Below are 13,630 nucleotides of genomic sequence, written 5' to 3' on the forward strand. Positions count from 1 at the left end.
TCAAAGGTTGGGAATCCTCATAATATCCCACATGGCTACGCGCCAGACTTCAAGGTTGGGAATCCTCATAATATCCCATCTGGCTACGCGCCAAACTTCAAGGTTGGGAATCCTCATAATATCCCATATGGCTACGCGCCAAACTTCAAGGTTGGGAATCCTCATAATATCCCATATGGCTACGCGCCAAACTTCAAGGTTGGGAATCCTCATAATATCCCATAAGGCTACGCGCCAAACATCAAGGTTGGGAATCCTCATAATATCCCATATGGCTACGCGCCAAACTTAAAGGTTGGGAATCCTCATAATATCCCATGTGGCTAGGCGCCAATCTTTAAAGGTTGGGAATCCTCATAATATCCCATATGGCTAAGCGCCAAACTCAAAGGTTGGGAATCCTCATAATATCCCATACGGCTACGCGCCAAACTTCAAGGTTGGGAATCCTCATAATATCCCATATGGCTACGCGCCAAACTTCAACGTTGGGAATCCTCATAATATCCCATATGGACACACGCCAAACTCAAGGGTTGGGAAATCTCATACCACATGCTTATGCACCACATATGCTCACGCATCACATATGCTCACGCATATTACACATGCTTACGCATCACATGCTCACACATATCACTGTCTACGCGCACGCGCATGCAGCATCTGCGCGTGGCGCATAACACAAAACCAAAGTCTACGCGCACGCGCATGCAACATCTGCACGTGGCGCGGGACATAAAGTAGCCCGTAAGTCGCCTCACGCGCAGGCTTTACTATTCATACAGCTCATAAGACGCCTCGCGCGCAAGCTTTTAATATTCTTATAGCTCGTAAGACGCCTCACGCGCAAGCTTTTATCATTCATACAGCTCGTAAGACGCCTCGCGCGCAAGCTGTTGTCATTCTTATAGCTCGTAAGCCGCCTCACGCGCAAGCTTTTATTATTCATACAGCTCATAAGACGCCTCGCGCGTAAGCTGTTAATACTCTTATAGCTCGTAAGTCGCCTCACGCGCAAGCTTCATTATTATTATAGCTCGTAAGTCGCTTCTCGCTCCAGCTTCATTATTATTACAGCTCGTAAGTCGCCTCACGCGCAAGCTTCATTATTGTTATAGCTCGTAAGTCGCTTCTCGCGCCAGCTTCATTATTATTACAGCTCATAAGTCGCCATGCGCGCAGGCTTCATTATTATTATAGCTCGTAAGTCGCTTCTCGCGCCAGCTTCATTATTATTACAGCTCATAAGTCGCCATGCGCGCAGGCTTCATTATTATTATAGCTCGTAGTCGCTTCTCGCGCCAGCTTCATTATTATTACAGCTCGTAAGTCGCCTCACGCGCAAGCTTCATTATTATTATAGCTCGTAAGTCGCTTCTCGCGCCAGCTTCATTATTATTACAGCTCGTAAGTCGCCTCACGCGCAAGCTTCATTATTATTATAGCTCGTAAGTCGCTTCTCGCGCCAGCTTCATTATGCTTCATTATTATTACAGCTCATAAGTCGCTATGCGCGCAGGCTTCATTATTATTACAGCTCGTAAGTCGCCTCACGCGCAAGCTTCATTATTATTATAGCTCGTAAGTCGCTCTTCGCGCCAGCTTCATTATTATTACAGCTCATAAGTCGCCATGCGCGCAGGCTTCATTATTATTATAGCTCGTAAGTCGCCATGCGCGCAGGCTTCATTATTATTATAGCTCGTAAGTCGCTTCTCGCGTCAGCTTCATTATTATTACAGCTCATAAGTAGCCATGCGCGCAGGCTTCATTATCATTATAGCTCGTAAGTCGCTTCTCGCGCCAGTTTCATTATTATTACAGCTCGTAAGTCGCTTCTCGCGCCAGCTTCATTATTATTACAGCTCATAAGTCGCCATGCGCGCAGGCTCCATTATTATTACAGCTCATAGGTCGTCATGCGCGCAGGCTTCATTATTCTTATAGCTCGTAAGTCACCTCTCGCGCCAGCTTCATTATTATAGCTCGTAAGTCGCCTCACGCGCAAGCTTCATTATTATTATAGCTCATAAGACGCCTCGCGCGCAAGCTGTTATTATTATAGCTCGTAAGTCGCCTCACGCGCAAGCTTCATTATTATTATAGCTCGTAAGTCGCCTCGCGCGCAGGCTTTTATTACAACATGTCACCATAATGAAGAAAACCTCTCAAAACTCAAAAGATAATAAAGATAAGGCCAGAGAAAAGGGAAAAAACCGCCTCACACCTTATAAAGTCCAGCGCTCCACCTAGACACTTGAGCGCCTAGGAGCAACGCTGGACTTGGGGGGCTTGTAGGGGTATGGTACTAAAACCCGGTTCTACGACCCTGAATCTATTATGTTTGGCTTATTTTATTACAGGGACTAATACAATGTTATTGGGCTGAGGGGGTTTTGTGGAGGTAACCCTAACTGGGCTAGGCCCATTAGGGTATCATAATGGTGGCCATGAGGCTCTCTATATAAGGAGGTCTCCACCTCCTTGTTAAGGGGTCATGCTCAATAAGAGCCACCACCACTTTTTGTGTCTGTAAACAAGAAATTCTCAGGATATCTTAGCAGTCACCTCCACACCTCCAAAAAGCCATCGCAGGTCTCAAGCAGCCGAAGAAGAAGATCAAGACGTGGTTCGTTCATCTCGAAAATCCGTGGAAACATCGTCATGGATCAGGTCAGATTCATTTCATGCTTCGAAATGTCGAAGGATGAAATGAATCTGACCTGATCCATGACGATGTTTCCACGGATTTTCGAGATGAACGAACCACGTCTTGATCTTCTTCTTCGGCTGCTTGAGACCTGCGATGGCTTTTTGGAGGTGTGGAGGTGACTGCTAAGATATCCTGAGAATTTCTTGTTTACAGACATAAAAAGTGGTGGTGGCTCTTATTGAGCATGACCCCTTAACAAGGAGGTGGAGACCTCCTTATATAGAGAGCCTCATGGCCACCATCATGATACCCTAATGGGCCTAGCCCAGTTAGGGTTACCTCCACAAAACCCCCTCAGCCCAATAACATTGTATTAGTCCCTGTAATAAAATAAGCCAAACATAATAGATTTAGGGTCGTAGAACCGGGTTTTAGTACCATACCCCTACATATAATTTTCTCAACAGAGATACCATGGAACTCTACTTGCAAGAATTGCAAAAACTTGCCTGACTTTGTTCAGTTTAATTGGCAAAGCAGCAGATATTGATGAGCAAGAGATGGTAGATGTTTTTGAAGATGGAGTGCAATCGGTGAGGATGACTTACTATCTTCCTTGCCCGCAGCCAGATCATGTTGTCGGTTTTACCCCTCATTCTGATTCTGCTGGCCTTACCATTCTTCTCCAAGTCAGTGACGTAGAAGTTTTGCAAGTTAAAAGAGATGGTGTGTGGATCCCCGTGAATTTTCTTCCAGATGCCTTCGTAGTAAATATCGGTGATATTCTTGAGGTTAGAGCATTCACATCTCTTCATCATCTTTCATTCTATAATCTAACTAAAAATTATAATTTTAAAATTTTTTTATCTATCTATATATATATCATTTTTTAATTGTTTTTCCTCTTTCCTTTTATTATTAATTACTCTTTTTTATATATGTGTGCGTATGTGTATGGGTGTATGTGATTGCTTTTTAAATTTTGGAGAAATGTTTGAATTTTTGTTAAATTTTAGAGGGTGTAAATAAAAGATAATAGATAGAATTTGGAGATGATTGTTAAAATTTTGAAGATAATGTGAGAGACGGTAGTCGAAATAACACTTACTTTTTCGACCAAAGCTACACATGTCAAATATTTTATCACGTGCATATCTATATTTTTTAACAACAAATTTATTTTCATCAAAATCACCTTAACCTTGCACTTACACATATTTAAACCCAACACCTCCATATTGAAAGGATGTACACCATACCACTAGACCATTAGGTCGTGGGTGTAAGTCATATCTATATACTATATTATAAAATATTTGACAAGCTAGTTTAAAAACTTTTTAAGTTGAGTTTTACACATTTAATACGTAAATGGATTTACAGATAATGAGCAATGGTCTATACAACAGTATTGAACATATGGCGACTGTAAATGCAACGAGTGAGAGGATTTCGGTTGCCACGTTCTTCAGTCCAAAGCTTGAAGCAGATGTTGGGCCTGCAAAGAGCCTCCTAAGAAACACAGGAAATCAACCATTGTATAAAACACTCGTAACAGAGCAATTTATCAATAAATTCTTCTCGAGCAAGCTCAACAAAAAGTCATTTCTCGTGAAAATCAAGATTGGTGATGAAGCCATTGAAACTGAATAATCAAGATTTAACTTTAATTTAATCCAAGTCTTGTATTAATAATCATATTACTCAACTGAAATAAGTCGCATGATTGTCTTATATATAGTTTCTATAATGGCTATTAAAATATTGTGTACCTTGTGATTCCTTAGTGAAACTTATGTGGTAATCCATCGGCAAAATTACAATGACGATCCGGCCACATGACCCGTAATGGTAATCTAAAGCTTAATGTCGATTGGCGAATGCGAGTTTTTCTAAAATCACCCATAATTGGGTAGTGTTTGTGTATTTTCGTGTCATTGCCTATCCAATCAGAGAGTTTCTTTCTCTTGTATCACTTAGAGCGTTCTCATCCCATCCTCTAAGATCGAGCGTAGTGGAAACATCGTGGCGGCGTCAACACCATACAAAACAGCTATTAGCAACCATTATGGTCTCAAAACAACTAAGCAATAAATTTGATGGTGTTGACATAAAGCTCTTGCCTCAAATTGTAAGGCCCCGAACCTAGCAACCCTACTGGACATTGGATTTACTCATTAACATAATTCTAAATATCAAAGTTAATTAAAATCTTTCGTGAAATAATAAAATTTCAACCATTCATTATTACAAAACATCCAATCTCTGTGAAACAAACATTTAAAATTGTCTTTAATCTTAAACATAATAATAAACATGACAAAATTACTCTTCTTTCTTCCAACGTCGTTCTTTATTATTCAATGTCATGTGTGCCCCTTAAACCAACTGTCTCATTAAATTTTGCGTACGTGAATACTAAAAGTCAGTTATACTGCGTGATTATAGTTTAACAGGTCATACGTCATACGTTCACATGCATTCACATATACATACTTACATACATATTTTCTTACCATAGTTATCATACTTAGCACATACTCATTCACATGTATGGGGAAAGTGAATATGGTGATGTAAGCCGTCTAACCTTACACGGACAACTCACCAAAACTACGTAGTTTTGATTAAAATTTAAGTAATTCGTGTTTAACAAATCCATATAAAAGCTGAAATACCTAAAAATCAAGTTCTGTATGTTGTTCAAAAATAAATCAAGTTCTGTATCTTCCTTCGTCCCTATACACTCATCTTAGGTTTAACATGTAAGGCCCCGTTACCGGTAGCCCTACTTTCGTGTTGGATTTACTCATAAACGCAGTTCTAAATATCAGAGTTAATTAAAACATTCGCGGAATATAAAAGCTTTCATAAAACTTTTCATAACAAAACACGTCTTGTCTTAAAACATCATTTTGTCTTTCAAAATAAACGAAACATTAAACTTAAACGTCTTGAGTCTTCCGATGTCAGCCTCTTATTCAGTGCCACGTGTCTCCTCAAGCGAGCTGCCTCATCCTACTCACTCGCGTGCATACTAAAAGTCAGCTACGCTGAGTGAGTTCTAGTTAATCATACACTATACAATACACATAAACTTATATTCTTTCATTCATACTTTCATACTTTCATACTTTCTTTTGTATTAACTTACTTTCATATCTTACGTTATAAAGAGCATTACGCCCTACATTCCTCGAGTATTATTAGGGCTCGGTACCCTCCTTCCTCGAGTATTATTAGGGCTCGGTACCCTCTTTCCTCGAGTATTATTAGGGCTCGGTACCCTCTTTCCTCGAATATTAGTAGGGTTCGGTTCCCTAGTTCTCGAATATTAGTAGGGTTCGATTCCCTCTTCGTTACCATACAACCATACATCATACCTCGAGTATTATTAGGGCTCGGTACCCTTTTCGTAACCATACAACCATACATCATACCTCGAGTATTATTAGGGCCCGGTACCCTCTTCGTAACCATACAACCATCCTTTCCTTCTTTTATTAACTTTATCACATTCATACACATAAGCATACATATCATAATTACCTTATACTTAGCGTTACAACCTGACAGTACGTGCAATATCCGAAGATCGTTCACGTACCGTCAAGCCATCATTCATACATATCACATCATTCACATAAGGCATACACTTATCTCTTAGGATAAGCGTATTAACAAACATATCGAGTATGCACACAGCCCCGAAAACATAACACATAAATGGGGCTAGAAACTCACCTGAATCCTGTTACGCTCTCCGTTAATAGTTATTCCCTTCTTGAGCTGTGCACGGCTAACTGTATAATATTTACACGTATCAATTAACTAGTACTACTCATGTTGTATTTCTATCTTTATATGACCCACAACGAACGGGGGTCCGGGGGCAGCGCCCCTGGCAGCGGGGTCTAGGGGCGGCAGCCCCTAGCAGGGTCCAAGGGGCAGAGCCCCTGGCTGGGGTCGAGCTGCCAGGTCAGCTTGGAAAAATATTATTTCCATTAACTGTCTTAACACATTTTTCATTAGGTTTTTAATTTATTTTCTAAGCGAACTTAACTTTAGGCAAAGTTAAACCTTAAGCGAACTTAGCTTTAGGCGAAGTTATCAGTTAGGCGAACTTGGCCGTAGGCGAAGTTATCAATTAGGCGAACTTGGCCTTAGGCGAAGTTATCAATTAGGCGAACTTGGCCTTAGGCGAAGTTACCAGTTAGGCGAACTTGGCCATAGGCGAAATTAAGCTTTGAAGGCGAAGTTAAGCTTTTGCAGGCGAAGTTATCAGTTTGCAGGCGAAGTTGCCCAGTTAGCAGGCGAAGTTGCCCGGTTCAGCTACGGGTTTGGTTTTTATCAAGCATTTTGGCGATTTTAATACCCTTGTTATGGTTCGACATCACCCACTACGTTCCCTAACCGTTTTCGGTCGTATATATATCCCGTATATACTATAAAGCTTGGACCTTTAAGTAAAAACGTTCAATACTACGTAAACTTTAAAGGTCAAGAACATACCTTTAGCGCTCGTTCGATCTTGGTTAGCTTGTTTATGCACTCTAGATCTCGTGTAATAAGATCTAATACCAACTAACGTTTACTCTCTCTCGGGTCTTGCTCGTTTATGGTGTGTGTGTGTGTTTGGAGTGTGTTAGAGAATAAGATAGAAATGAAATGAGGGTTTAGGGTTTTAGCTTGGTTTAGGGGATACTTATATCCCTTAAAGCCCATGGACCTAAGGCCCATTCTCATTTAACCCATCTCAATTAATCTAAGTCCATGATCCGTTCTTTACTCGATATTAATTAATTAATAACGCGAAATCACTAAACGGAACTTTCTTTATTTAACATTATAAATTTTAGGATGTTACATAACAAATCTCTAAAAAAACTGAAATATCTAAATCACGATTAGCCTTCTCTTTAAATTAATGGATGAGTTCAACAAATTGGTTATGCAATAAAAATGAAGTCAGGAAGAGTTTAATATTAATTGGTTTAGAATGAAAGATTGACGATGAGTCAATTGGTGCTTTCTCTTTTGGTATTTGGGGTTTTACTCTCTTTTTTTTAATGTATTTCAGCTTTTTAAGGATTTGTGAAGCATGAAGTCATGAATTATTTAAATTTTAATCAAAACTACGTAGTTTTTGTGGGTTTTTCGTGTAAGGTTAGACGGCTAACAACACCGTCTTCACTTTCCCCTAATAATAATAATGTTAACATAAATTTCACATTTATTTCTTAATTAACTCTAGTAAATCGTAGAACTTATTATAAAACTTTAAAAAGTAGTAATCTTTTAATAAGAAAGAGCTACTATTGGAGTTTATGCAATATCAGATGCGCCCCATGTTGGGGCTGAATGGTGAGAACAAGATTAGGAGCATGGACATATGATGGTGAAAATTCAAAAGAGAACCTTTGTAAGATCATTACAAGGGTAATTTTAGCTTCAAGTAAGGCAAAGTTTTGTCCAATGCAAATTCGAGGTCCCGAACCAAAGGGAAAGTTGACTTGGTTTTTGGTTGCCTTAGAGATTCCTTCAGAAAATCTATCGGGATTAAATTTCTTGGCATCACTTCCCCAAAGTTCTTCATCGTAGTGAAGATGCATGATCGACAATCCAACATTAATCCCAAATGGTAGCGAAAATCTTCCAAGCGTGATATCCTTCTCAACCTTGCGGGCTAGTCCAACAACCGGAGGATATAGCCTCAATACTTCATAGAAGATCATATTCACCTGCAGGGAGAATTAAAAGATGATTAAAATGTATAGTGCTAGTATAATTCATGACTTCGATAACCGAACATTAAAACACTTACAACTTTAAGATGATTTAGCCTATCCGCATCTATATCTTTGTCCCCAAGAACATTGAAAACCTCTTCTCTAGCACGGGACTGCCATTCTTGATGTCTACTTAATAAAATCATTGTCCATACAAGCAAGCTAGCTGTTGTTTCTTGTCCAGCAAAGTAAAAAAGTTTACACTCTTCAATAACTTTATCGATGGTCATTCCGTGAGTCTTGCTTTGATGTTGCTCAACCTCTTTCATGTTAGATTCAAGCATTATTCCTAACAAATCCTCATAGCTACTACCTTCTCCTATCTTCTTTGCCTTGAGCCTCTTGTCGATGATGCGTCTTATAGACAGATTTACTTCTTTATCTATTGCTTTCATCATTCTGTTCCTCTTTGTTGGAAGAAACCTATTACAAAACAATAATCCAAACAATTATTTCACCTTACTTGATTTCACTGTTTATGATACATGACTTTTTGTAGGAGCAAAAATGTAAGGCTAAAGAGTCATGACTTGCGATATCAAATTACGAAACTTGTATATATTAGTGGCCACGTTAATAATTAAAGCCGACGAGGAAACCGGACACGAAACAAGAGCTTCGAGACGCGCGTTTAGCTTCAACGGGATTAGGCATCTAGAATGTGTGTATTTGGCTATATATGACTTTATTTGTCATTTGTGTGTGTGTTTCAATGGTGTAAATCATCCACCCAGGGGAGCTCACCTTGGGTGGGTCGGTTCTTTATCTATATATCAATCTTTTAACCGACAACGAGATCGTTCACTTATATTTTATTTATATATTATTTTGTTCGGTCGTTTGATTTATCACACACCGTCTCAAAATATGTATTAAGTGCAAAATCCGTTCGTATGGTCGTTTTAGGACCTACAAAAAACATACCGCATCTTATGTTAAAGTTAACATGAGTGTGAGATTATGCAACTTACCAAGATCCAGGGATGTAAAGTGACCGCAGTGACTCCATTACAAGTTTACTTTGCTCTCTTATGAGTTCAAATATCCGAATACCTTCTTCGTAACTACTTCCAAATGCGGTTCTTGATATTATGTCACTTGTTAAAGCTTGAAGATGCGGCCAAACATCCAACTCGCATGATCCGTTTAAGGAAACCAATTTCTCCCACTTCCCAAGCACTTCACTACAACTCAAACGGAACGCTGGTACCATATTCTGGATACAGAAAGGGTGCTTGAACTAGAGGATTTATATAAAAAACAACGATATGAACATGAATTTTAGATAACAAGTTACCTTTAGCTTTTCCACATGGAAAGCAGGGTTTATTAATCTTCTGTGCTTTACCCACTGATCCCCTTCGTAGGTCACTAATCCTGTCGCTATAAATTTGAGAAACGGATTGCTTTTCGTCTTTTGAAAGTCATTTAACTTTGTTAATACTTCTTTGATTAGTTCTGGCTCTATTATAGTCACTCTTGGGTTCCATCCCACCCATGTGATGAAACATCTTCCTGCAAAAACAAATTTTAAAACATTTGGATTCAAATAATATTTTGCTATATTATAGATGTCCCCAAATTACTTATGGGATATTGCAGAAAAATTTTTTAAAATAGGAAGAAGATAAATGGTAAAATGGATTATAGGAGAGAGAAAAGATGTATTTGGAAAATAGGACATTCGTCATTTGAAATGGCGGATGTCGACAACCGTATAGGACCGGTTAGATCTGGTCTGGTGATGTGGACGACAACCATGACATCCGTCATTTGAAATGACCGATCACAAATAAAATATTCGTGATCCGTCATTTGAAATGGCGGATGTCAACTTAGATGATCCGCCAGTTTGACTAACAAGTCACATATATCAAAGTAGGCTACCCCTACAGGTAAAAGTGACTTTTATTGGGCATCCGTCATTTGAAATGGAAGATGTCATCCTAACATCAATCATTTCAAATAATGGATGTGAATAGTAGTTTGACTGACTTGAAAAGACCACACCCTGGCCTCGTTTTTGGGGATCGGTAAGAATATAATTTGGGGGAGTGGGGTTAGGTGCCATAATGTAATTTTTTACCAAAAAGCTACATCTTTTTATTAATGTAATTTTTTTCTTTTTTATTATTTACTTAATATCATTTTTTAAATATCTTAGTTAACAAATAACGTTTTTAAAATACGTTTTTAATATTAAGAGTAATTTATGAAAATAAGTAAAGGTAAAAAGAAAAAGGTAGTGTTTGGTCAAATCAGTTAAAAAGTACACTATTCACATCCGTCATTTAAAATGGCGGATGTTAGGATAACATCTTCCATTTCAAATGACGGATGTCCATCAAATATTAAAAATTAAAATTACACATGTACCATACTTAATAAAAAAAATCTTTTTAATATTACATTTTTTTTAAATAACCATATTTCGAAAACTAACAAATAATAAAAATAAAGAAATTACATATATTAGTGTTTAATGTTAAAAAACTTTCTTATTTAAAAAAAGTTATTTAGAAAATAAGTAAAAATAAAAAGAAAAAGGTAGTGTTTGTTCAAATCAGCCAGAAAGTACACTATTCACATCCGTTATTTGAAATGGCGGATGTCAGGATGACATCCTCCATTTCAAATAGCGAATGTCCATTAAAAAAAAATTAATACATTTTTTTTAAATAATGACATTTAAAAAACAAATAAATAATACAGAGACAAAACGTATTTTAAAAACGTTATTTGTTAACTAATATATTTAAAAAATGTTATTAAGTAAATAATAAAAAAGAAAAAAATTACATTAATAAAAAGATGTAGCTTTTTGGTAAATTACATTAATAAAAAGATGTAGCTTTTTGGTAAAAATTAAATTATGGCCCCACTCCCCCAAATTATATTCTTAACGGTCCACAAAAACGAGGCCAGGGTGTTTTCTTTTCAAGTCAGTCAAACTACTATTCACATCTGCCATTTGAAATGGCGGATGTCAGGATGACGTCTTGACATCTTTCATTTCAAATGGCGGATGTCCAACAAAAGTCACTTTTACCTGTAGGGGCAGCCTACTTTGATATATATGACCTGTTAGTAAAACTGGCGGATTATCTAAGTTGACATCCGTTATTTCAAATGGCGGATGTCATGGTTGTCGTCCACATCACCAGAACTGACCGGTCCTACACGGTTGTCGACATCCGCCATTTCAAATGGCGGATGTCCTATTTTCCAAATACATCTTTTCTCTCTCCTATAATCCATTTTATCATTTACCTTCTTCCTATTTTAAATTTTTTTTCGGATATTGCCACTGCTGCAAAGGAGCGAACAGAATTAACATAACAAATTCATATAACTTCATTTGGATTCAAATAAAATTCTATAATATTTCTGAACAATGTTAGCTTATGTTATACGCCGCATATGTTATGCGGCATGTAAGTGTAGATATACGCCATATAACATATGCGCCTTTGTTTAGTAATTTTGATCCAGAGATAATAAAAATTCTCTCTTTTCTGCCTCTTTCATCTTTCTTGCCGTGTATTATCGTTTTTATACGATTACATAATTGGCGATGTAGCTTACCGTGTTTTTGTTTAGCTTGAAGGTTGAACGCCCCTATGTGTAACAAAATACTATTTCCATCATCGATATCGATTTGCATAGATTTGGATTGTTTAGATACCATAGCGAGTTCTTTCATGTCCCCAAACCAGAACTTGTATTTGTTTCCATTCAGGCCTTGATCCTTCAGGAACTTCTCTAGCTTCTTTGGTTTCACCCACAACATGTTTACCATCTTCCATGCGCATAGTCCAACTACTATAGCACATGTGATAAGCAATGTGTTTGTTACCTACACATTGGATGAATTCATATCTTTGGATGAAAAAGATATCATATCTTTGGATGAATTCAGGACAATATGGTCTAAAGCAAGGTCTCTCAGTCAAAATGATTTTGAGTCCGAAAATATCTACACGGAAGACAAGGCCACCAAAAGCCTAATTGTTTTTTGTCCAGGCTCTAGCCCAGAACTTGTTTCTCTAGCATTTTCAGCCGGATTAATCAAGTTTATTTATCCTGCGTCTAATTTACTAGAAATCAGTTTATTGACAGAAGGAATGAAGAAAGCAATTAAAAACTTTCGAAAGAAAATCGCAGCAGCAAAGGATGCAAATATCTTTGTCAAATGCACATCCACTCTCCCTGATTGGTATCAAGGAAGTACTTTTCCCGCCTACCATCACCTAGAAATTGGTCTAGCCAAAACAAGAACTGTCAATCCTTCAAAAATTATGAATGATGATGAAGACATTGAAAACTGGAGTTCAATCAGAACAGAAAGATTCATTAGGATCTTTCATAATCTTGATAAAATCAAGAGAGGAAGCTTTAATAAAGTAAATTATTGCAGCAGTAATTGCATTATTACAAGCTATAGTGCAACGCCTCTTCCACAAACCGAATGGACAGCTATCAATAATTTTACACAACAAATTATTGAGAACAATGTGGAAGTCAGTCCCACCACTAAAAAAAAACTTTGCCAAAAGTTAAAAGAAATTATTGATGACCACCAGTGCACATGGTGCAAAGCAAAAAGCTGCTCTTCCACTGAAGAAGGAATCTACTTTTCAGAAGAAGACACCAGAGAACTGGACCCAACACATGGGTATATAGACTAAAAACGTCATCAATGACGATAGAGGAAGGCCATTTTGGTCATTTGTAAAAATCTGCTTCTCCTATATAAAGAAGTATGATTTAGGTTTAAGGGCATCGACACTCGCCCCTTTTCTTTTACTTGTAATTTTCTTAAAGCATGTGTGAGTAAAATCTCCTTAGAGGAGAAACGATGTAGATATCAAGAAGTTTTTCCTTCGGGGAAAACAGTTATGAAATAAAAATATCCTTTTAATCTTACTCTTTTATCTTCTTCATAATAAATTTGCACTCTGTAAAACCTGGAATCCTATGTAGCCGCCAAGAAGAAGTACCGTTTTAGCCAGGAGGGCGTTAGGGAAATCATGGTGTTGTTGGATTGGTCACTTACAGAAGTTCAGAATTTTGAGGAACAAGATAGATTGATTATAGATTGAAAGGTATAAATTTATTTCTGCTGTTTTTAAACTTCAAATGATTCTATATATGTTTCTCCTTAATCTTAAAAAATAAATCTTTC

General features: G+C 37.6%; 1 pseudogene across 1 annotated transcript; it reads right to left on the minus strand.

Moving 5' to 3' along the window:
• Positions 1–7,971: 7,971 nt before the first annotated feature.
• LOC143575587 (cytochrome P450 CYP72A219-like) lies at positions 7,972–12,322 on the minus strand (annotated as a pseudogene). The gene is made up of 5 exons (XR_013142795.1): positions 12,031–12,322; positions 9,743–9,960; positions 9,417–9,661; positions 8,481–8,868; positions 7,972–8,397 (listed from the first exon to the last, which is right to left on the minus strand). The product of XR_013142795.1 is annotated as a cytochrome P450 CYP72A219-like (transcript).
• Positions 12,323–13,630: the final 1,308 nt, after the last annotated feature.

This window comes from Bidens hawaiensis, unplaced genomic scaffold (genome assembly GCF_021521415.1).
Source record: "Bidens hawaiensis isolate Kalapana, Puna unplaced genomic scaffold, B.hawaiensis_p1.1 tig00027544_1, whole genome shotgun sequence".
Taxonomy (NCBI): Eukaryota; Viridiplantae; Streptophyta; class Magnoliopsida; order Asterales; family Asteraceae; genus Bidens; species Bidens hawaiensis.